General features: G+C 38.2%; 1 pseudogene; it reads left to right on the top strand.

Moving 5' to 3' along the window:
• Positions 1-987: 987 nt before the first annotated feature.
• Positions 988-1,827, top strand: LOC105865225 (large ribosomal subunit protein uL30 pseudogene; annotated as a pseudogene).
• Positions 1,828-23,839: the final 22,012 nt, after the last annotated feature.

The following is a 23,839-nucleotide window of genomic DNA, read 5'->3' on the forward strand; positions in this document are numbered from 1 at the left end:
GGGGAGAAGTTGGAGATGGAGCACAAAGGAGAAGGATCCCAATAAAATATAATAGGCTTTGTCTTTATCACAAATCTTTCATCATTATATATAAGTATAATTAATTTGAAGATCTTAGTGCTGTGGAAAATGTAGACTATTACCATCAACTTAGGAGTTATCATAATAAAACCCCTAGGAAGAATTACAATTAACTTGAGTCAATTAGATTTCTCAAGGATTCCTGACTCCAGTTCTAGCTAACAGGAATCCTAATGAGGCAATTAATATTAGCTAATATCAGCTTGATTGATTTAAAGAGTATATATAATTACATAGATGTATATATTTCTGTGTGTGTGTGTGCTCTATACCTATCTGTGGTATTCAAAATTGATTCTCAAAATATTTTGAAAGCAAAAAAAAAAAAAAAAAAAAACACAAAATAGGAGAATTCTCACTCTATAGATAAAAAAACTGAGGTTTCGAAAATTACTTTTCTTGGAATCAGAGGCAAGGTAAACAACCACAGAAAATCAGGCCTGATGAGCTAGCCTATTGAAATGTTGGTACAGTTAAATTAAGGAGAACGTTTGGTATTTGCTGAGTGCCAACCATTTATCAGTCACTTTCAGGAAATTATCTCCTTACTCCTCACAATCTTGGAACTATAATGTTATCTTTCCTATGTAACACAAGGAAACTGAAGCCAAACCAGTTTAAATCACCAAAAAGAGTGATCAGGGCTGCCATGTGTGGTTATATTAGGTTGGTGCAAAAGTAATCGCAATTTGGACCATGAGTTTTAAATCATTGTAACTAGGTTAAAACATATCTTTATTAACCAAAATAAGACCCATTACAATCAACACATTTTTGCCAATGAGAAATAAGTTTGTTTATTCCTGTACATAAAAATATGTGCTTTGGAATTCTACGAACTCTTGGAAAGCATTTTCTGCATCCTGCTGGTTGTGGAAGTGTTTTCCCTGCAAAGTTGTTGAGATGCTTAAAGAAGTGGTAATGGACTCTTTTCTGGCTGGAACCATGGAGGACGCAGAAAAGAAGAAAAAGAAGGTTCCTGCTGTGCCAGAAACCCTTAAGAAAAAGCGAAGAAATTTCGCGGAGCTGAAGATCAAATGCCTGAGAAAGAAGTTTGCCCAAAAGATGCTTCGAAAGGGAAGGAGGAAGCTTATCTATGAAAAAGCTAAGCATTATCACAAGGAATACAGGCAGATGTACAGAACTGAGATTCGAATGGCTAGGATGGCAAGAAAAGCAGGCAACTTTTATGTACCTGCAGAACCCAAATTGGCATTTGTCATCAGGATCTGTGGTATCAATGGTGTGAGCCCAAAGGTCCGAAAGGTGTTGCAGCTTCTTCGCCTTCGGCAGATCTTCAATGGAACCTTTGTTAAGCTCAACAAGGCTTCAATTAACATGCTGAGGATTGTAGAACCATATATTGCATGGGGGTACCCAAACCTAAAGTCAGTAAATGAACTAATCTACAAGCGTGGTTATGGCAAAATCAATAAGAAACGAATTGCGTTGACAGATAACGATTTGATTGCTCGATCTCTTGGTAAATATGGCATCATCTGCATGGAGGATCTGATTCATGAGATCTATACTGTTGGGAAACGCTTCAAAGAAGCAAATAATTTCCTGTGGCCCTTCAAGTTATCATCTCCACGGGGTGGAATGAAGAAAAAGACAACCCATTTTATAGAAGGTGGAGATGCTGGCAACAGGGAGGACCAGATCAATAGGCTTATCAGAAGAATGAACTAAGGTGTCTACCATGATTATTTTTGTAATCTGGTCAGTTAATAAACAGTGACTGCTTTCAAAAAAAAAAAAAAAAAGAAGTGGTAATGGGTTGATGAAAGGTCAGGTAAATATGGCGGATGACACAAAATTTTGTAGCCCAAGTCATTCAACTTTGGAAGCATTGGTTGTGCAACATGCGGTCGGATGTTATTGTGGAGAATTGGGCCCTTTCATACTTTCTGTTGATCAATGCCAGCTGCAGGTGTGGCAGTTTTCAGTGCATCTCATCTATTTGCTGAGCATACTTTCCCGATACAATGGTTTTGCTGGGATTCAGAAAGCTATAGTGTATCAGACCAGCAGCAGACTACCAAACAGTGACCATGACCTTTTTTTGGTGCAAGGTTGGCTTCAGGAAGTGCTTTGGAGCTTCTCAGTCCAACCACTAAACTGGTCATTGGTTGTCATATACGATCCACTTTTCTTGGCATGTCACAATCTGATCAAGACATGGTTTATTGTTGTGTACAAGAGAAGATACTTGAAAATGATGTTTTTTTTTATTTTTGGTCAGCTCATGAGGCACCCACTTACAGAGCTTTTTCACTCTGTAAAAAGGGAATTTTTCACTCTGCTTCAAATACCGAATGACCGTAGAATGGTGGGCGTTGAGTTCCTAGGCAACTTTTTGTGTAGTTGTAAGAGAATCAGCTTTGATGATTGCTCTCAATTGGTCTTTGTCAACTTCCAATGGCCTGCCACTGCACTCCTCACCTTCAAGGCTCTTATCTCCTTTGCAAAACTTCTTGAACCACCACTGCACTGTACATTCCTTAGCAGTTCCTGGGCCAAATGCGTTGTTGATGTTGCGAGTTGTCTCCGCTGCTTTACAACCCATTTTGAACTCTAATAAGAAAATCACTTGAATTTGCTTTCTGTCTAACATCACTTCCATAGTGATGTTAGACAAATATACAACAAACAAATATACAACAAACAGCAAGTAATAACTCATTAGCAAAAAACTACAAAGCACATTAAATGATGTGCATTAAATGATGTATAAAATAACCACATTTAAGAATGTATTCCAATATCAAACAGCCAGTTTCAACAATGCTGAAACTGCAATTACTTTTGTAACAACCTACTAGAGAGTGCAACAGGATCTGGTGTGGGGGGCTGCAAACCCAGACAGCCATATATTTTGTATTCTGCTTACCCAGTGCCCTCTTATGCAGGGTTATGTTATTACAGAGAAAACGAATGCTGTTCTCTAATGTTCCCAAAGGCCAGCATTCTCACTTAATTATGAGATCAAAATTTGATTGTCTGGGGCAAAGATCGGGCTTTTTCCACTATGTCTTGAAGCCATCCAATCCAGTCCCAGAAAGATGGAATCAGAAAAAGTCACAACTAGCTGGACCCAATCTCACACTGAAAGGGCTAGACAAACTGAATCTCAAGAATTACTGAGGACAATGAAGGCAACCATCATGGAAATCTCCCCGAGACTCTTGTCTTTCAGAGAAAATTTATCTGACCTTGAGATTTGAGTATGGAAAAAGGGGTAAGAAAAATGAAATTTAGTTTTGATTGTGCCATTTCTTTTGTAGGATTCCCTAAAATAAGAGTCACTATACCATAAATCTCTCTTTGTTTAACAAATAAATAAATTTACAACAAGAGAATCAGCCTTATGTCTGGTACATTGTAGGCACTTGATTCACATAATTGCCAAATTGTACCAAAGGAGTTCTGAGGTTTTCATCAGCAAGAAAAGTGTTTGAGGAGGTTAATGTAAGTAGACTTACATTGATGTTGGAGACTTCAGTGACTAAAATCACATGCAATATGAAAGTTACAGTGGCTGCACAAAGAAACAAAGCCTATGAAAATGGCTGGTGGTACACATTTCTAAGCCCTAGCATCTTAGCTTTTTCTGTCTCCTCCACTGGTCATTAAGTTCTTTCAGGAGTAAGGCCCACAGATAATCTAGTTTGTCTTCAGCAGTTCACACTTAAGTGTTCTGTGCATAGAAGACGCTTAGTGAATGTTATTGAAGATATAACCATTTCTTTCTCCTCCCTCTTCCAATACTCATGGTCATAAAGTGGCCCTCTGGACCCTCAGGCCTCATATTCTATGTTAGAAAAAAAAATGTAGATAGAAACTACAAGAAAGTCTGCTTGGGGAGGAAAATATTAAAGAGCAATAGGAAAACAGATTGCATTTATATTCTCCAATGCATGATCCAGAAATAGCAAGGACTCAGAGAGGAGAAGCATTAAGAAGAGCTCAGCTTGTTAGAAGAGGTCAAAATAAACCTCAAAGGTAGAGATGATGGGAGCAAATTGTGCAGGAAGAAAGACCACTGTGAGTGTAGAGAGAAGGGTTTAGAAGATTGGATGTTGAAGGAAGGACAGTGAGAAGCTAATGACTAGGAGTAGAAGATCCTCATTAGAGATGTTGAAGATAAAAGTTAAAATCTTAAAGCCATGAGACCTTTAAACTTAACCTTCGCCTGATGTGGGAGGAGTGAAGTAGGGTTGGAGGTGGGCCACAAGAAGCTCAAGGGGTCTAGACAGTTTTATTTTTAAATGTTTCCAACAAGGTTTTAGAAAGGCAACATCATGATTTATTTAATTTTGTTTTACTTTACTCAGGTTAAATATTTATGTTTTAGCAATGACCTTTGGTAGATAATGCCTGATCCTAAAGTCAAAATGACAGTCTGCAGGGGCAGGGAGCTGATATTTTTGAGTGTCTGGGATTTGAGGAGCCCTTAAAGTCACACTTGGAAGGGGAAAAATCTACCTGCAAGTATGTACACCTTACTCTAAGTTGTCTTAAATTGAATCACAAAGTGCTGGCTCACTGTATCAGAGGTAGGATGTATAGGGATGTGGAGTGACATGTTGGTATTTCCACCACAGGCATTGCCAGTGGTCTGAAAAGTCACAAGAGAGCTGTCTGTTCTTAGTTTCACTTTCAGGAGTCCTAGTCTTTGCCTTCCTGCTCTCCAGTTAACCTAAGGCTAAAATGGTTCTTGATTTAAAGATGATACGAATACAAACAAGTCTAGTCTCTGATCAGCAGTAAGTATCAAATAATGTTGCTCTGTTGCCTGCTAGAATAAGATGTTGATGTAAAGCCAGATGTACTAAAATGAATACCAGCTTGGGAGGGTGGGGACTCAGGTTCGAATCTTACTCTGTGGTCACTTTGTAGTGTTGGCAATGGGGATTAGAGCTGCTCCAAGTTTAATTGACCTGAAGTATCAGAGCTTTCATTTCAGGGAAGGTAATCCAAATTCTCTTCGAGGAGCTATATAGCAGTGTTCTGTGGTGAAATACATTTCCCTTATAAAAACAGATTTGAAATCCCAGTATGTTAGAAGAAATAGAAATACAAAATGTTGCCATTCACCATTGGTTTCTCTATAAATTTGCTCTAGAGTTGCATTGTACACATGTTCTACAAATGTAGTCATGGCTGCTTTGGGATAAACTGCCTCTTCATTTTGTATTTTGTTCGAAGAATCACACGTTTGTCTCTTTTTGATGACCTTCCTTTCAGAAAGGGAAGGAAGCACAGGCTATAAGTTTTACTGGGCAAAATGATACAATACACTCCTGCGCAGTGTGTTTATTCTTCAGTGGACATATAGAATATAGTAACCTTCAGAAACAACTAAAACAGTTTTAGGAATTGAAAGGTGTCCAGAGAAAAGGCTTGTTTGTGGTATGGTCTGAGTGTCTTGTGAGTAGAGAAGATTTTATATTCTTTTAGGACCATAACCAATAGGAACCTCCGAATAACCTTGGGACTTAAAGGCAGAAAATTGTATTCTTATTTGAGCTTTGCCCTTGTCTCTGATACACTGGACTGGTTGCTTAGGTCATCTTTGTTTTAATTGTTTCATTTTTCAAAAGGGAAGGGGAGTTGGAAACACTGGATTATTTAGTTTTAGCACTTGCTGTTTTCGAGTCAATTCTATTTTTGCATGGGCAAAGAAATAGATCCTGATTTAAAAAAGAAAAAAAAAATTCAACAGAATTATGTTTTCTCTTAAAACTGGGTCCATTATCAACTTACATGCCACCTCTTGAGTCTAGAACCTTCCCAGATTTTTCAACATGAATACCAATATTATTCTTATTATAAAATATGAAACAAGTCCACATAGTATAAGTGTCAGTCATTTTCCTTGAATATCATGGCCTAAATGCTCTGAACAGGTCAGGGGTGATCAGTGTTATTATAAAATTATCACATTTGGCCTGTACCATCTGACCCACCTTCAAAGATTTTCAAAATGGACCTTGGTACATACCTTATTTACCTAAGTGTAGGTTTTATATGAACCCTGTTGATTACTTTTTGGTCTCCTACCTGTGGCGTTCTTTTATCAGCCATTGAATACAGTAAAAGCATCACTGTTAGAGAGCGATCTGTCCAAGTCACACTGTTTCTTTCCTAGGGCTTCTCTGTTTACAGCACATTCCAGTGTGTCTGGCTTTACTAGGAACAGGGCAAATAGCTGGTTGGGGTTATATTCTTCCTGGAGGAAAGACAGATGACTGTGTTCTTTGTCTAGGGGGCTTAGTCAATATTGTTCTTTTTTAACCTATTATTTACTTTATCAACTGCTTTATTGCAATTAGCTTGTCTAAAGGTTTGACTTTCCAACAGAACTAATTTAATGCCCTCTCCGTCTTTTGTGATTTCATTGCCTACCTCTAAAGCAATACTTAACTGTATTAATGATGACTTAGATTCCATGATTGTTACAGATAAAAGGAAAATGGAAATAGTATTCCCCTGAAAATACAACCCCAGATCACAGAGCTCTTACTACAGTTGGTTTCTCTATTCATCTGTTGTGCTTCTATGGAGTGTATGTGAAAATTAAATGGGCAAGAATAATTTGGAAAGTACTCCTGCACAGAAAGTCCAGTGTGAAGCAGAGCCTGGAAATGATTGAACAGATGTAGCAGGTGTAAACATGTTTCCTTATCTTGGTTCCTGGATTTTACATCCTCCTAGAAGACTCTCTGTGCTGCAGAAAAGGGTTATCGGTACAGATGGTAAACTGCTAAAATGCCCAGAAGGTTCAAGCTCATCTGTGCTTTTAAGGAAGGGGAGGTTTGTACATTGTCTGACTCACAGGTGTTTGGAAGGCTTCAAATTACCTTCAGGTTTTTCTGTTTTACTTTGCTTTAACAGATGTCTTGGGTTATATGTTGGAAGCCTCCACTCCTTATGGTGTCCAAGTATTTAAAATTGGAAAGAGTGTCCCAAGAGCAAGGGGGTGGAGTTGAGCTATTGGCACACAAGCCTGTGCAGTCATTGCAAATCGAGGCTCTGGGCCTCTCTTGTCTCTGGGCTTCTGCCACTGATTTTTTTCCCCTCTGGTCACGGGCTCCTTACTTTTCCTGCTTTGCAGAGTTCTTCTTGTACAATCTGACCCTTAATGTCCCTTGTTCCTGCTTCTGTCTTTCTCAGCCTATGTCTGCAACAGGTGCAAACAGGCTATGACCACATGCTTTCAGGTGTTCTGTTAGAGTGGTTTCTGTGAAGTGAGCACCAGAGCTACCCTTCTATAAGAGCCAGAAATTTATTAGCTTCCTTTCCCAGAGCAGAAAACTTCAATCCTCTGTGTAAAAAGAAAGAAATGCTAAATTAGACAAATGTATAGTACAACAGCCTTCATTCCATAACCTATGCCTATGCCATTATTCAAGATGCTGTGTTTGCTCTCCTGCCATTCATCTCTTCCTACTTTGAATAAAAAGTAACATTTCCTGGGAAGAACATTTCATATAATGTATACCATGGGAATTTTAATAGATCATATTTGGGGAAAATTCCATGTTGTCAAAAAAGTTTAAAAAGTCCTGTGCTATATAAAAGTGAACATTTTTTTAAACTGTAGCATTTCTTGTGGCCTTTAAATATGCCAATTTGTAAGTCAAGATCTTGATAAATGCATTATGCAGGATTTATCATTATTTATTTAAACAAGAGATTGTTTTTTGGTGGAGTATGTCATGAGACAAGTGCTCCTTGGAATACACTTCTGGAAATGTTTGCTTAGACAAACAATGAGGCCCAGGAGACCCACATCTACTAGTAGTTTGCCCTGGGGAAGTTCAACACACATTAATGATGTTTTTTTGTTGTTGTTTTGTTTTTTTAAATCACGGGTAAAAGAAACTGACTTGTGAGGGTTTTGTGGATTATAACGGACATTGTGGTTGACTCCTCTTTCTCCCCTGCTCTTTTGTAGTCATGCTCCCTGAATGGGATTGTCCCAACTCTCAGCCCCTGCTATGGACTGAATTGTGCCCATACCCCTCAAATTCGTATGTTGAAACCCTAACCTCCAATGTGACCATATTTGGAGATAGGACCTTTAAAGAGGTAATTAAGGTTAAATAAGGTCATGAGATGAGAATCTAATCCAATATGACAGGTATCCTTATAAGAAGAGGAAGAGACTCCATTGATGTAAATACACACACACACACACACACATTCACACACACACACACACACATTCACACACACAGAAGAAAGGTCACGTGAGGACTCAGTGTGAAAGAGGCTGTCCATAAGCTGAGGAGAGAGGCCTCAGGAGAAAACAGATCTGTCCATACCTTGATCCTGGACTTCAAGACGTTAGAACTGTAAGAAAAAAAATTCTACTCTTTAAGCCACCTAGTCTGTGGTATCTTATTACAGCTGCCCTGGCAAACTAATACTGTACGCATTGGGTCCTGCTCTAGAATATCCCGGTGATCCATCCCATTACCCCACTATGACAATTGTTCCACGTACCCCTGACCTAAGCCAGTCGATGACACGATATTTCTCTGGACCCGGGGATTGGTTCAGAGGTACTCCTGCTAATATCATCCTCAGGCCTTTGTTTAATGATGTTGAAACATGCCTGTTTGTTCCCGATGCGTGAGACTGAGGAAACACGTAGCTTCCATTGCTGTGGGCAGCCATCTTGTGAGGCCTGTCAGGGGATGATGGATGAAGAGAGGCACAGACAAGAGAACAGCAAAGAAAATCACTTGGAGCTCTGACTTAAGGTGGAGACTTTCTGTTATATGAACTAATAAGTCTCTTAGGTTGCTTAAGCCACACTGTATCGTTTTCTTTCATTTGCTGTGAAAACCATCGCAACTGAGGCACAGGTTACACAGGAGCCATGGTGAATCGAGCTTCAGGCCCAGCTGAAAGGCTCCAGGGAAGTTCTTAGTATCCAGATTGCTGTGTGTCTGACTTGTCATCTCTGAGTTCCTGAGTGGTAAATTCAGTTCACATTTCACTATTCTATCCTGTTGTCTCTGATATCAGGATATATGCCCAATTCATGGTTCTTTTAGGTCTTTTAATGAGATAGATTTTTTTAATCCTATATAAGTAATTAAATTCTAAGCTTCAAGGTATAGGCACAAGGCTGTTCCATGGGTATGAGGCCACCAGACAGTCAAATGGTAGATATATTTTGTGGTAATACCCATGTCTGTTAAGGTTCAGCCAGCTACAAATAAAATCTGGCTTGGAAATACATAAGGCAAGGAAGTGTGTCCCACTTAGGCTGTAGGAAACAGAGTTTTTTTCAAGACATTCAACAAAATGAATTTCCAACACCTGGGGACACCTGATGCTGAAAAGGTGTGTCTCTGCAGCTTAATTCCTGGTTTCACTTGGGTAAAGCTGGAAACTGAGTCCATACACATTAGCCTTTCTTTCATACCTCAAACCACCTGTAAGCTTTCCTGAGCTTGAAGACAGCAATAAGGTCACCGCTGTAGTAGATGGAATCAAATTTCTTACAGTACAGGGGCATGCTAGCTGGACAATGTCTTATTTACGAACAGACACTGTGGTCTCCAATCCCGGCTCGGTGACTCAGTTTCTTGGAATTGACCACTTTTTTACTTCCTTAATCTAGATTTTTTTCAACTATAAATTAACGATCCTGGCTCAGATTTTGCCCACAGGTATAATTCAAGGGCTAGCAATACAAGATTCAATCAATAAACATTTGTTGAATACTTACTATCTGCCAAGCATTGTTGTAGACACTGAGGTATATAAAACAGATAAAAATCCCTATACTCAGTGGAGTTTAGAATTGTTGTGTGAGTGTGCATATGTGTTGTGTGTATGTATACACAGACTCACACAAATTTTCAATAATTATATAATTTCAGTATGCAGTTTGTAAGATAGGGGAAGGGATAAAACACTGTGGTAGTTTTGCAGTGTGTCCAACTGGCTAAGCTAGAAAAAGGTTTCCCAGAATCCCTCTCCTTTTATGGTTCCTGGTCAGAGTTGGCCCAGAGTGGAATTTGCACAGGGTTTGGAAGTTGGAAGGAAAGCAGCAGCCGTACTGTCAGAAGACTGTCATGGCTAGATGCTATAAGAGACAGACACTGAGGTGCCCGAGGATTCTGTCACTGCCTTCTCTCCCCCTCACTCTGTGTCTGGCTCCTCTTCCTGTCTGTCCTGTGGACCTACAGCAACCTCAGGGTGACCAAGAGAAGCAGAGGCTGCCAGGGCCTTCCGTTGACGTCACCAGCTCTCCTTCAACTGCCCCACTCTAGCTGGGTGGGTCTCACCATCAGTCTTCACTTGAAAGCTCCTGCTTGTCCATGTGCAACTGCGCTTCAGGAGAGCTGGTTTAGGACCTTTCTCTGGCCTCCTGTGTCTTTTCTCAGACTCTGCTCTCCCCAGCTTCTCTTTTTGCAAGGTCTTATTTCTGTAACACGCCCCCGTCCCATCCTACGCTTAGTGGTCTTGCTTCCCTGGCTCAACCCTGACTGATACGAGTGTTATGGAAAAATAAGCAGCGTGGGGAAATAGGAAGTGCTGGTGCAGAGTGAGCTACAGTTTCAAATAATATAATCTTCCCCAAGAAGAAGACACTGGAGCATAGATCTGAGGTGGTAAGGAAAATATCTGCAAAATCCTTTCTAAAGCACATGAAGACTATTCAAAGAATAATCAGAATAATAAAAGATTTGGCTGAGCAATACCTACAACTATATATTTTACAATGCTGTATAAATATAGTAATCGGAGAAATATTTAATACTATATGATTTTCTTTCAAGCCTTCTTTTGAAGTTGTATTTTCTTAAACCTTATGGCATCTTGCTGAGGCGAAATCAAGGCCAGAACTGTTCTTGGAGCTTTTCGAAGGAAAAGAGCTCTGTAGGTATGAAGCCATAAGGATAAAATACCCTCATTAAGTCACATTGGTCCCTGACTGCTGGAGCTCAGCCATCTATTTTCTCAAACACACTCCTCCAGTTTTGTCTTGCATTTGCAAGAGCAACAATGAAGGATAAATATGAAGATTGTAAGGAAATCTGGGGAGACAGTCCTTGAGAAGGAGAAAGTGATATAGGAAAGTTTCTCCTTTGGGATTCACGGAGATGAACTTCTTGGCTTTAGAGCATTACGACAGGATCTGCACTCAGCTGGTGTGCTAGAGAGAGATGAAACTGCCTACCCAAACAATGTGCAGAAAGGAGACCCTCCGCTCCTGTGTTTTCCTATCAGCTGCACCAAGAGGATGGTTTCCTGGCAACCTGCCAGGGAGCCCTCCCTCTGGGAGGCTTGTCTGCCCCTAGGGGAAGCCCATTGGCTGTCATCCTCCAAGGGGCTCCTTCTCTGGGGATGGCAGGCTGGCTCTCTTGCAGAGCACAATTAAAGCATCTCCCAGGAAAAGATTATTTCGAGGCAGGTATGCATTGTATAAATTGGTGGTTGCAGATTTCACGTGCCAAGGCATAGCTGGTTGCTGATAGACAATTGTGAACTTTCTTTAGATTCTGAAGTCTAAAGCTCAGTAGAAGGTGGAACGTCTGTAAACAGTTCTCCTTAGGTCATGGCAAATAGCACTCTTACCTATGTGATAATCTTAATAGATCTGCAAAAGTTTTATCTTGCAATGAAAACATGCTTTTGTCATTCTTGGTTTGGGTTTTTTAAAACTAGTTAAAATTAATTGAAATGGCTGTATAATAATTCCATACATTTTAACACTTTAAGACAGATAACATTTTGTGCATATATTTACCTACCTCTAAAGTTCTCTTGAGGAAGGAAAATGCACAAACCGGAAAGTGGGCAGATAGGGACCAGGAGTTTCCATTTTGAGAGGTAAACGCTGAATGTGACCTTCTATGCATAGGAAAGGCAACTTGGTAAAGGAAAATGTGTCCTCCCTCAGGTGATTTTTCCTAACCCTACAGTCCCTGGTTCTACTACTTCACTTTTTGACCCACCAACATGCAGCTTAAATCAACTCAAAGGGAAGGCCCGAGGGTTAGAGTAGAAAGCACCTCACATTCTCACATGACAACTCCTTTAATGCTTTGTCCACTATTCGTAACAGTCCCCATTGACTTAAAAGTTTGGAAAGGAAGGAAGAAACCAACAAATGTGCCTGTTACCAAGCCAAGTTCACTGCAAATTTTAACAATGGGAAGAATTACTTTACATTGGTCCTCCCACCACCTTTATTCATTTTAAGTTCCAGAGTAGTCAACCATTCGGTAGCTATCACTCATTGAATTGAATTAAGGTAAACTAACTTGAAAGCAAAAGCCAAAGGTCTCTAGTATTTGTCTTTTTAAACGATTGGTTTCTCAAAGCCAACAGGAGGTACTAGCTGTACTATGAACCTCACATCAATCTTTCTTATCTAACAATACTGCTCAGATATGTTGATTTTCGCCCCCCCTCTCCAATATTTAGCACAAGCTTGCTCCTAGGACAGAATAGGAAAATATCCAATAGTGTCCTTTGGGCTCAGAAGTCTCACTGTGCACACTGCAATGCTCATTTTGCACCTTAGTGTCGTGAAAGTCTAACCTTCCCATCTATGACAAATACACACAACCTGACTGTAATAAGATATTTTTCAAATAACAGCGAGTGGGCATTTGCTCCTTAAAAAAAATCCCTCTGAAGTGCTAGCTTCTTCCATTCCTTCAGTAACTACTTGCATATGGGAAATGAAACAGTTCATTTGCCTCCATTGTGTTACCATCAGAGTCCCGTAGGATTACCTCTTTACCAAACAACCAAGGACTATATAGAAAAATGAGGGCAAACATTGTAGAACAGCAGGGGAGAAGGAAATGAAAATAATGTTTATTCATACTTCAGTAAAAGAAAGATCCCCTCTGAAGTGTAAAGCTGACTTGAATTTGGAGTTTGCAAGTCGTTCCTTAAGACTGAATAGCTTGAACTCCATTTGACATATCAGTATAAGGAATTTTTCCTTTCTGATTCATCTCATTGAGAATTAACTTTAAGGAAGAAAAAAAAATCACATCTTCTCGATATTAAATTAGTAAAGTACTGCTCTAGCTAGTCATAATTTATGTTTGAGGCAGTCTGTATCACAAGTAGATTTAGAGTAAAAATGCCTTACCAGCATTTACTTTTCAAAATAAAAATTTTCTTATGGTTTAGAAATATGATGATATTAAAAATAAATTTTAAAAGAAAAGGAAATTGTTTTTACATTTCCCCCACCTATACCTAGCTCTCATTTTAATGCCTTGTGATGTTTATAGGACTTGAATACCAGAAGCTAGCTTTTTTTTTTCTTACTTGTAATTATTCATGAAATTCAATTAACTTGTCATCAAATGAACTATTATGTTATCTTGGTCATTTTGCCCCTAACAACCAGACTTCCTATGAGATAGCCAAGTCAAAGTTTTACCTCATTTTCTTCTAAATATGTTCTTTATGAAAACTAACCTTTTATTAAGACATCCAAGCATCATTGTAAACAAACTATTTACAAATCAGTAAAACTATTATGGAACTACTTGAAGAAGATAAACATAAAAATATACTTAACTCTCTAACCTAACCCTATTTCCCACAGAGATTTTGCAGAAATCACCCATAATCTTTCTGTCTCTGATAAAAAACATTCTGGGCTTGTGCATAGATAGCTCCAATAACATTTTGGGGCACTCTTGATTTAGTGTCAAAAACCCTTATAAACAGTGTCTTTTCAGACTCTGCCCTGCAGCGGAAAGAGATGCCTATCTTCTACTCACTTTTTAAAAGATAAAACAACATCTTTGCCTTTACATATTTCCCTGATCTTCTCCCTGTTCTCCCATGCAAAAGAAGAAAAAGAAAAGAGAAAAAGAAAGAATGAACAAACGAAAGAAAGAAAAAGAAAGAAAGAAAGAAAGAAAGAAAGAGAAAGAAAGAAAGAAAGAAAGAAAGAAAGAAAGAAAGAAAGAAAGAAAGAAAGAAAGAAAGAAAGAAAGAAAAGAATATCTCAGAAAGAATAAATAAAACTATGGAAAACAGTAAAAGATGAAGTGCAGAGAAATTCTTGAAACAAAAAAACAAAACAAAAAAACAACAACAAAAAAAGAAATTATGCAGTAGCATGATTTTGCTAGTGTGCATGAAAACCCTGTGATTGCCTTTTCCCAATCATCAGGGAGTAATTTTCCCTTCTCAAGTGAGAGACCTTCTTTGCCCTTTGAAACCAGAGTTGATGTTTACTAATCAATTTATATAGAATGGTCCCTTAGCAACCATTTCAAACAGGATCTGTTACCTGTGATCTCTGGATTTAAAGGTGTATATCCTTTTCTAAGACAACAGTTTGTAGAGGCCAGCAGAATGAAGCAGTATTCTAGAGACAGGTACCAAGTGATACTTCCACAATATTCAATGATGAAAGGATGGTTTGGAAATTGTGACATTGCTATTTGATGAAGAAAAAAGCTTTCCTTATTATCTAGTTTGTAGTTATTGTTATACCAGAGGGGAAGATCTTTAAATCAACAAAGAATCACTGTCTGTCACACTATGTATATTTATTCATTTATCGGCTTACTGTCTTCTTTCACTTATCCTAAGTATAAAGTATGTAAGCCCCACAAAAAAATGATATTTTGTCTGTTTTATTCATTACAGCCTGAGAATATAGTCCTTAGGATAAAGTAAACACTCAATAAACATTTGTGGATTAAATAAATGAAAATATATGAATAAGGATGTTTTCATATTTTGAAAAGGGAACAAGGGACAATGATGAATAATATTTACAAATTTCTTTAGTCACTGTTTGAAAGGATTTTTAATGAATGCTATAAGTGCTTTCTAGGGTTTTACAAATTATAATGGAATTTGATTTTATTTTCATTGCAGTGTGCATGTTAAAATGGAATTTTCTTGGAATGGACTTTCCATATCTCCCTGCCCTTACCTGTAATATGTATTTTTTGCTTTTAATAGATTTTATTTTTTGAAGCAGTTTTATATTCATTGCAAAATTGAGAGGAAGGCACAGAGATTTCCCTGTCCATTTCTCTGTCCCCACACATGCATAGCCTGAGCTAGAGCCATTGTCAACATCCACCACCCGAGACGCACATTTGTTAACAATTGACAGACCTCCACTGACAAGTCATAATGGCCCAAAGTCTATAGCTTACATTAGGGCTCACTCTTGGTGTTTACATTCTATGGGTTTGACAAATGCACAATGACATGTATCTGCCATTATAGTATCACACAGAGTCACTTCACTGCCCTAAAAATCCTCTGTGCTTTGCATGTACATCCCTCCTTCTCCCCTAATGCCTTACAACCATTGATCTTTTTACTGTGTCCATAATAATTTTGTCTTTTCCAGGATTTCCTATAGTTGGAATCATATGGTATGTAGGCTTTTCTGATTGGTTTCTTTTTACTTTGTGATATGCATTTATGCATTTAAGATTCCTTCATATCTTTTCATGGCTTGATAGCTCATTTATTTTTAGTACTGAATAATATTTTATTGTCTGGATGTACCACAGTTTGTTTATCTATTCGCCTACTGAAGGACATCTTGGTTGCTTCCAATTTTTGGCAATTATAAATAAAGCTGCTGTAAACATTCATGTATAGGTTTTTGTGTGCAGATAAGTTTTCAGTTTCTTTGGGTAAATATCAAGGATTGTGATGGCTGAATTGCATGGTAAGAGTATGTTTAGTTTTGTAAGAAACTGCCAAACTGTCATCCAAAGCACCCATACCATTCCATATTCCCACCAGCAATAAATGAGAGTTCCTATTGCTCTACAACCTCACCAGCATTTGGCGTTGTCACTATTATGGATTTTGGCCATTCTAATAGGTGTTTAGTAGTATCTCATTGTTTCAATTTGTACTTGTATGATGAGATATGATGTGGAACATCCTTCTATATGCTTATTTGCCATCTGTATATCTTCTTTGATGAGGTGTGTATTAAGGTCTTTGGCCCAAGTTTTTAGGCAGCTGTTTGTTTTGTTATTGTTGAGTTTTAAGAGTTTCTGTATATTTTGGACAACTGTCCTTTATTCAATATGTCTTTTGAAAATATTTTCTCTCAGTCTATGTTTTCTCTTTTTATTCTCTGTTTTAATCTTTTCTAAATTTCAAAGTATTATGGGGGTACAAATATTTTTGGTTACATGGATCATTTTTATAATGCTTGAGTCATGGTTACAAATGTGCCCATCACCCCAATTGTTTTATTGTACCCGTTAGGTAGGTTTTTGTTTTTATTCTCAAATTTTTGCGGAGCAAAAATTTCTCATGTTAATGAAGTCTAGTTTATTAATTCTTTCTTTTTCATAGATTGTGCCTGTGCTATCATATCTGAAAAGTCATTGCCAAGACCAGGTTCACCTAAGTTTTCTACGCTGCTATCTTCTAGGAGTTTTATAGTTTTTCATTTTACATTTAGGTCTGTGACCTATTATGGACTTATTTTTGTAAAGGTGTAATGTTTGTATTTAGATTCACTTTTTTTTTTTTTTTTGCATGTGGATGATGGATGTCTAATTGTTCCAGCACCATTTGTCAAAAAGACTACCTTTGCTCCATTGTATTGTCTTTACTCTTTTGTCAAAAATCAGTTTGGCATATTTATGTGGTTCTATTTATGAGCTGTCTATTCTATCCTATTGGTCTATATGCTTATTCTTTTGCCAAAGCCACACTGTCTTGATTACTGTAGCTTTATGGTAAATCTTGAAGTCAGGTAGGGTCAGTCCTTCCTCCAACTTTGTTCTTCTCCTTCAATATTGTATTGTGTATTCTGAGTCTTTTGCCTCTCCATATAAACGTTAGAATCAGTTTACTGATATCCACAAAATAACTTGCTAGGAGTTTGATTGGGATTGCATTGAATTTATAAATCAAGTCAGGAAAAACTGAACTTCTTGACAATATCGAGCCTTCCTATTTATGAGCACGGAAAAACTCTCCATTTATTTAGTCCTTTGTTTCCTTTTGTCAAAATTTTGTGGTTTTTAATATAGTTTTTTTTTTTTTTAAATGCCATTGTGACTCAGTTTTGGGGCCCTGCATAAAAGTCAGTCAATTCCCCTTCTCAACCAGCCAATAAAATCTACACCCCTGACCACCTCCCTTATGGGGCTTTACTACTTAGGGTGACTATGCACCTACCCTAAGCACTTCAGGGTCAGATGCCAGGCAGCTGAAGACAGCCCTTATGTCCTAGTACCTGCTGAAATTATTCAGATTAGCCAGTCCTGAACTCAATAATCATGTCTTACCCATTTCTTCCCTTGGAAACCACAGTGAAGTTCTTCCACAGTTCTGCTTCCTCATCTTCACCATGACCAATCTCAATGTTTCCCACAAATGATCCTGTGTGGGGTCTTTGTTCTTCCCAGAGACCTGTGGATGTAAAAACACCATAACAACTCTTTCCAGTTTGTCTCTCTTGATCTATACTTGGCTTTATCATAGCTCACTCAAGGTAATATAGTGAGAACACCACCATGACCAGACATCCAACTGGCAGTACCTGTCATTCTTTCTGTGGGATCATTCTTCTGCTGCAGGAGTTAACTTTGCTGTTCAGATGGGAAGCCGGAAATGGTGGGAAACTAACACTCTGGGAGAGTAGCCCTCAGCCAGTGGCTAACTGGGGTGGGTGTATAAATACCCCAGCTCTCTGCTCTTCCAATCCATTAACACTAAGGTATATATTTTATGCTGGATCCCAGCCTTTCCCCAGCAATATTAAGCTCCAACTGTTCACATTGATACTTAGATAACCATATTTATTAGCTGCCTTCTCTTTGCTGTCTCATGTCCCCATCCCCCTACCCATGTTTTCTTTTGCCTTACCAATAAACTACTTGGAACTTGCTTTAGTTTTCTGTGGCTGCCTTAAAAACTACCACAACAGAAATGTATTCTCCCACAGTTCTGTTGGTCAGAAGTCCAAAATCAAGGTGCCAGCTGAGCCACGTTCTCTCTGAAGGCTTTAGGGAGCCTCCCATCTTGCCTCTTCCAACTTCTGGTGCCTCCGGGCTTTGCTTGGTTTGTGGCAGGAATATAGTGTATGTCTCTGTGGTCATACTGCCTTCTCCTCTCCTGTAACTCAAATATCTCTCTGCTTCCCTCTTTTAAGGACACTTGTCATTGGATTTAGCCCTCCACCCCCAATTCAGGATGATCTTATCTGAAGAATCTTAGCTTAATTACATCTCAAAGACTCTTTTTCCAAATAAGGTCACATTCACGGGTTCTGAGTGGATATACTTTTGGGGGAAGGACACCATTCAACTCACCATATAGTCTGAATCCTTGTCATAGAGTTTGCTTCTGTGGGGAACACAAATTAAGACTTTTCTGTCATGCAAAATGAATTGAGATTGCTTCAGGGTAGATAAGAGTTCAAAATTTAGATAATGGGATTCAGACCCATCCTTTTTTCTGCCAATGCTCTCAGAAGGCTGCTCCTCTGTACAGGAAAATAATTTCTATTTCTCAGTCCAAACTTGGCTTCTTCTTAACTGAAATAAGTAATGGAGCAAAATTTCTTTCTTATCTGTGAATTTATGCAGCCTTTTGAACATTTGTTTAGGGAGGGGAGAAGTGAACCTCATAATTCCCTAAAGAATTGCTTTTCTTCTTTCCCTTTTATTCTTTTCCTCCTTTTCCTCTGTATGCTACCTTTGTTCTGCTGTTATGAGAGGCTGCCATTAACCTTTATCAAAATAGTTCAAATCTTTACATTGAGCTCATTGCTCTAAGATTCACAAAATGTACATATTAAAAGTCACTTATATTTATAGTTTTTTAAGGGGGAGAGAAGGTGATATGGGCCACAGATATTTAGGGTTTGGAGCTATAGATACCCTTAAATACCACCTTTGCCAATTTCTTCAGTTCTCATATTAAAAAACTAAGGCCTATAACACATAGAAAGCAAGGACTTACCAATTAACAATTGTACCTAGTGCTATGGGTGGCCTAGCGAATTCCAGCCCTTGATTTATGACATCTATTTAAAGGAATATAGTTTCAGAAGAAGTCTTTAACCCCCAGGTTTCCTGTGGCTCTTGAAGATTCTGGCAGCCTTCAGGCGTAGGCAAAGTATATATCAATGTTTCCCTGTATTTGGTCATCTTGAGCCCCCAAAGGCCAAATGAGTGCAGATCAACATGAGCCCAGTAACTTCAGTTTAGTCTTCAGTTTCCTTCTCAATGGGAGCCTCAGATTTTCTAAGTTAGTCACTTATATTAATAAAATAAAAAATAGCTCACAGAGATGGTCAGTTTTTCCCAGGGACAGAACAATTTGATGATTGCTGTATTCTTGTCCCTCTTTACGGTTGGCTGCCACTTCTGAGGTACTAGTTCTGATTAAATTATTAAGCAGTGTGCAATGTATGAGGGAAGGGCATGCTTGTAGCCCTGGCTTGGGCGAGGAAAACTCATTACATGTAACCAAAATGTTTGTACTCCCATAATATTCTGAATTAAAAACAAATAAATAAATAAATAATTTTTAAAAAATTATTTTTATTTTAAGTTTCACTTTAATTATATGATTTAGTTAGATCCTCATACAAGGCCATGTATGTAGACTCACCTCATTCACCAAATGCAAAAAGTTAGAGTGACTCTTTCATACAGTTTTATGATGCATTATCACTGTGTCTTTCACCAGTGAGGCACATACCTTCTATCCCTAAATACCCCTCCTCATCCGAGACCTGTAGGAGGTATTCCATAGGCTTGAAAAACATCATCTTGGTATTGGGGTTGAGAGAAGATGAAGATTAACTTCCAGTTGCTACAGCGATAGCCTAATCTTATGCCCAACTCCCTTCTCCTGAAGGTTTTGGTGGGGTCTTCTGGATTCTGTTTGAGCTACTGTTCTCTGGCCTTGCCTTGACTTCCCGACTGGGCTCAGACATGTACTGGGCTCTCTTTCACCAGCTCTATTTTGGATATTAATTATTTCCACCCTTCACCTTGGGGCCTGGGGCTGGTCTTGCCCACACATTATATGCAACTGAACACTGGCTTGGGATATCTTGCTATTTTAGGCTTCTCAGGAAATTTCCCAGTTTCCTCAGCCAGATGGGAATACATGCAGAGAGAAGCATCACATACTAATATAACCAAGAAGGTTCACTTCAGCTGGAACTCAGGGTACCACAGAGGGAGGAGGATGGGGAGCTGGAGATGTAAGTAGGTGCCATGCCAAATGAAGTGTGTAGGATGCTAATAAATGAATTTGGACTTCATCCTCCAGGAGCTGTGGGGCCAGCAAAATGCTATAATAAGGATATAGCATGAAATTCTTGCCCGATACACAGAAGCATGTTTGAATCCAGAATCCCCAACCTTTCCTTTCAGGCAAGTCACTTTTCCTTAAGAACAATGCAAATGAAGGTCTTGCACAAATATCTCTAATCAGCATCAGACAAATACCAATCAGGTTCTTTGTGCTCTGGCTCAGTAGGGTGCTATTAGGATGATTGAAAACCAGACCTGTGCAGAATGCCAGCACTAGCCCTGCCCTGCCCAGTCACGTCATGGAGATCTCTGCTTTTCTCAGCTGCCAGCTTAGTGTGGCTGATCATCTGAAAAAAAAAAAATGAGTATTGGAGCTCAAACTACGGCATGGCATAAACTCAGTTTTGAGACGCCAGATTGGAAATACACTGTCTATTGTATCTATATAAAAAACATTGGTAATAATTAATATTCATTCAATTTTGGCTGTGCTCAAAGAAAAGACATGATCAGAAAGCTTACCTGCAATGTGCATGAGAATATGTCATAATTTAAAAGCTATTTTGGCATGCTGCACCATACAGAGTAGGATGATACAGCCAAGAGACTACCACGATACTTAGTCTAAGAAACAAAAGGAAGGTAGGTGATCTGAAAAATGTACTCACTGACCCAGGTTATTAAGTGTGAAATGTGAAATTTCTTTAAGTACTAAGTTTGACAGTTGATATCTCTGACATTTCGCTTTAACAGTTCTCATTTTATTTTTATTGTGACGGTACATCCTCAGTCTTTCAAAGTCACAATTGTGGTTTGTGATTATCTCTCAAAATTTTTTACAGCAATTTTTGTGAAACTATGGATAAGTAAAAATTCGTGTTATTTTTGAGTGTGAGTTCCATTGTGGAAGCAATGCAGCACAGGCAGCTTGAAATATCGATGAAGTGTTTGGGAAGGTTGTGGCTAATGAATGCACAGTACATCCATGGTTTGAGAAGTTCCACTCTGGTAATTTTAATCTCAAACATGAGCCACATGGGTGACTGGAGACCAAGGTAGATAATGATAATGATGATAAAATCCATCTCAACCTACGTGTGAATTAACAGCAAGGTCTGACATTACTATTCCAATAAAATTGGACCATTTGAAACAAATTGGCAAGGTAAAGAAGCTGGATAGAGTAATTCATGAGTAACTGGTTACTCATGAATTAAACGAGCATCAGAAGAGAAATCATCTCGAAGTTTGCCTTTGTTTGCTGTCATGACATAAAAGCAAAACATTTCTACACTGGATTGTTATGTGTGATGGAAAATGGATTCTTTTTCATAATTGCAAGCATTCAGCACAATAGTTGGATAAAGATGAAGTGCAGAAACACAATCCAAAACCAAATATTCATCAAAAAAAGCTAATGTTGTCTGTTTGGTGGTCTGGTGTTGGTATTAGCCACTACAGCTTCATGAAAACTGGTCAGTCGATTACAGCGGATGTCTACTGCAACCAACAGGACAAAATGATGAGGATGCTGTGATTAAGCAGCTGAGATTGGTCAACAGAGACAGGCCAATCTTCTTGCAAGACAAAGCTTGACCATATCTCGCACAAACAATGCTGCTAAAACTACAGAGGCTGGACTTGGGAACTCTCTGTCATCCATTGGATTCACTAGACCTTGCGCCAACTCACTACCACTTTCTCTAGGCTTTGGACGACTAAGCAAAGAAAAATATTCAATTCTCAACAAGCTGTGGAAAGCACCTTTTGCTATTTCATCGCCACTTGCTCTCCAGGCTTCTTCGTTGCTGGCATAAGCAATCTACCATTAAGATGGCAAAACTGTGTTGATAGTTTAGGCACATACTTTGATTTATTGTACTGCTTCTTGTTTGAGATATAATAAAACTAAACTTTTGATGTGAAATCAGACATTTCATATTTAATGACTTTTATGTATAAACATATATGGTACATCATAATACATAATAAATATGTATACTATCGCATAGTAATAAATATATATTATATACATTATAAATACACATATATAATATACCTACATATTATGTGCATGTATTATATATACACATATAGTTTATATATATCTGAGCATATATATGTGTGATATATATAACTTTTTTGAACCTCAATCTCCTCATTTATAAATTGAGGATTATAATGTCTAACTCAAAGATTAGTTTTGAGGATTAAATTAGCTTTATAAATAGTATGCTTCACATAAGGCCTAGTATACAAAACTCATAATTGTGGTGAGTTTCTTTTCCCTAACACTATAGCATTAAAATCAACTACATAGAAATGTAGGCATGTAGAAAATTGTGACTATATATTATTTTAAATAGATAGTAAAGAAAAAATAGGCTAGGTGCTGTGCCTCATACCTGTAATCCTAGCATTCTGGGAGACAGAGACAGGAGGATTTCTTGAGCTCAGAAGTTTAAGACCAGCCTGAGCAAAAGCAAGACCCCATATTTACAAAAAAAAAAAAAAAAAAAAACAGAAAAAGAAAAATTAGCTGGGCATGATGGCACATGCTAGTCCCAGCTACTTGGGAGGCTGAGGCAAGAGAATTGCTTGAGCCCAGGAGTTTGTCATTACAGCAAGCTATGATGATGCCACTATATCTAGCCCAGTAAAAAAGCAAGACTCTGCCTCAAAAAACAAAAACAAAAAAAAAAAAGAGAAAATATCAAGAATCATTTATTTTCCTATGTGGAAGCATTTCAACTTATTTTCAGTAAATCAAGCATCAAAAACAATTAATTTAATTTCTAGTCTTTCTCTGCTTTTATAATATCACTTATTTAATACCATCTGTAAGTATCTAGAATCATCTATTTCATTTTTATTGTTAAATTTCAATATCAGATATTGCCAGGTCCAGATCTAGATACAATCATCTATCTTTCAAAAAAGAGATTAATTAATACACTTCATAAAATCTGACTATTTTCAGATTTGCTTTTATTTGATGTTTAGAATCTAAGTGGGTATGCACAAACATTTAATAAGTAGGATCATAAATGAATTGTTATTACATGTATGTTAATGAAAACTTCAAATTCTTTGACACTTTTCCCACCAAAAGTTAGTTTCTATACTCCCTCCCCTTCAATCTAAGTGGTTTCTGTGGCTCCTTCACAAAATGATTATTTCTAAAATCATAGTGTACTGGTTTTCAGGCTCAGGTCTTAAGAAACTAGCAGTGTCCCCTTGGTGTCTCTGAGAATGCTGCCTCTAGGAACCCTGAACCACTGTGCGAGTCTGACTACAACTACCACATTGGAAAGGTCACTTGCAGGTATTCCAGTTGACAGTCACAGTTGAGCCCAGACTTCCAGCCTTCCCTGCCAAGATGCCAAACATGCGAATGAAGTTGGCTTCAGCCCTCTGCTCAGTCCATTCACCAGCTGAATCCCAGCACCACAGCTATCACTGCCACAGGGAGC

The sequence above is a fragment of the Microcebus murinus genome, chromosome 15 (genome assembly GCF_040939455.1).
Source record: "Microcebus murinus isolate Inina chromosome 15, M.murinus_Inina_mat1.0, whole genome shotgun sequence".
In the NCBI taxonomy this organism is placed as follows: domain Eukaryota; kingdom Metazoa; phylum Chordata; class Mammalia; order Primates; family Cheirogaleidae; genus Microcebus; species Microcebus murinus.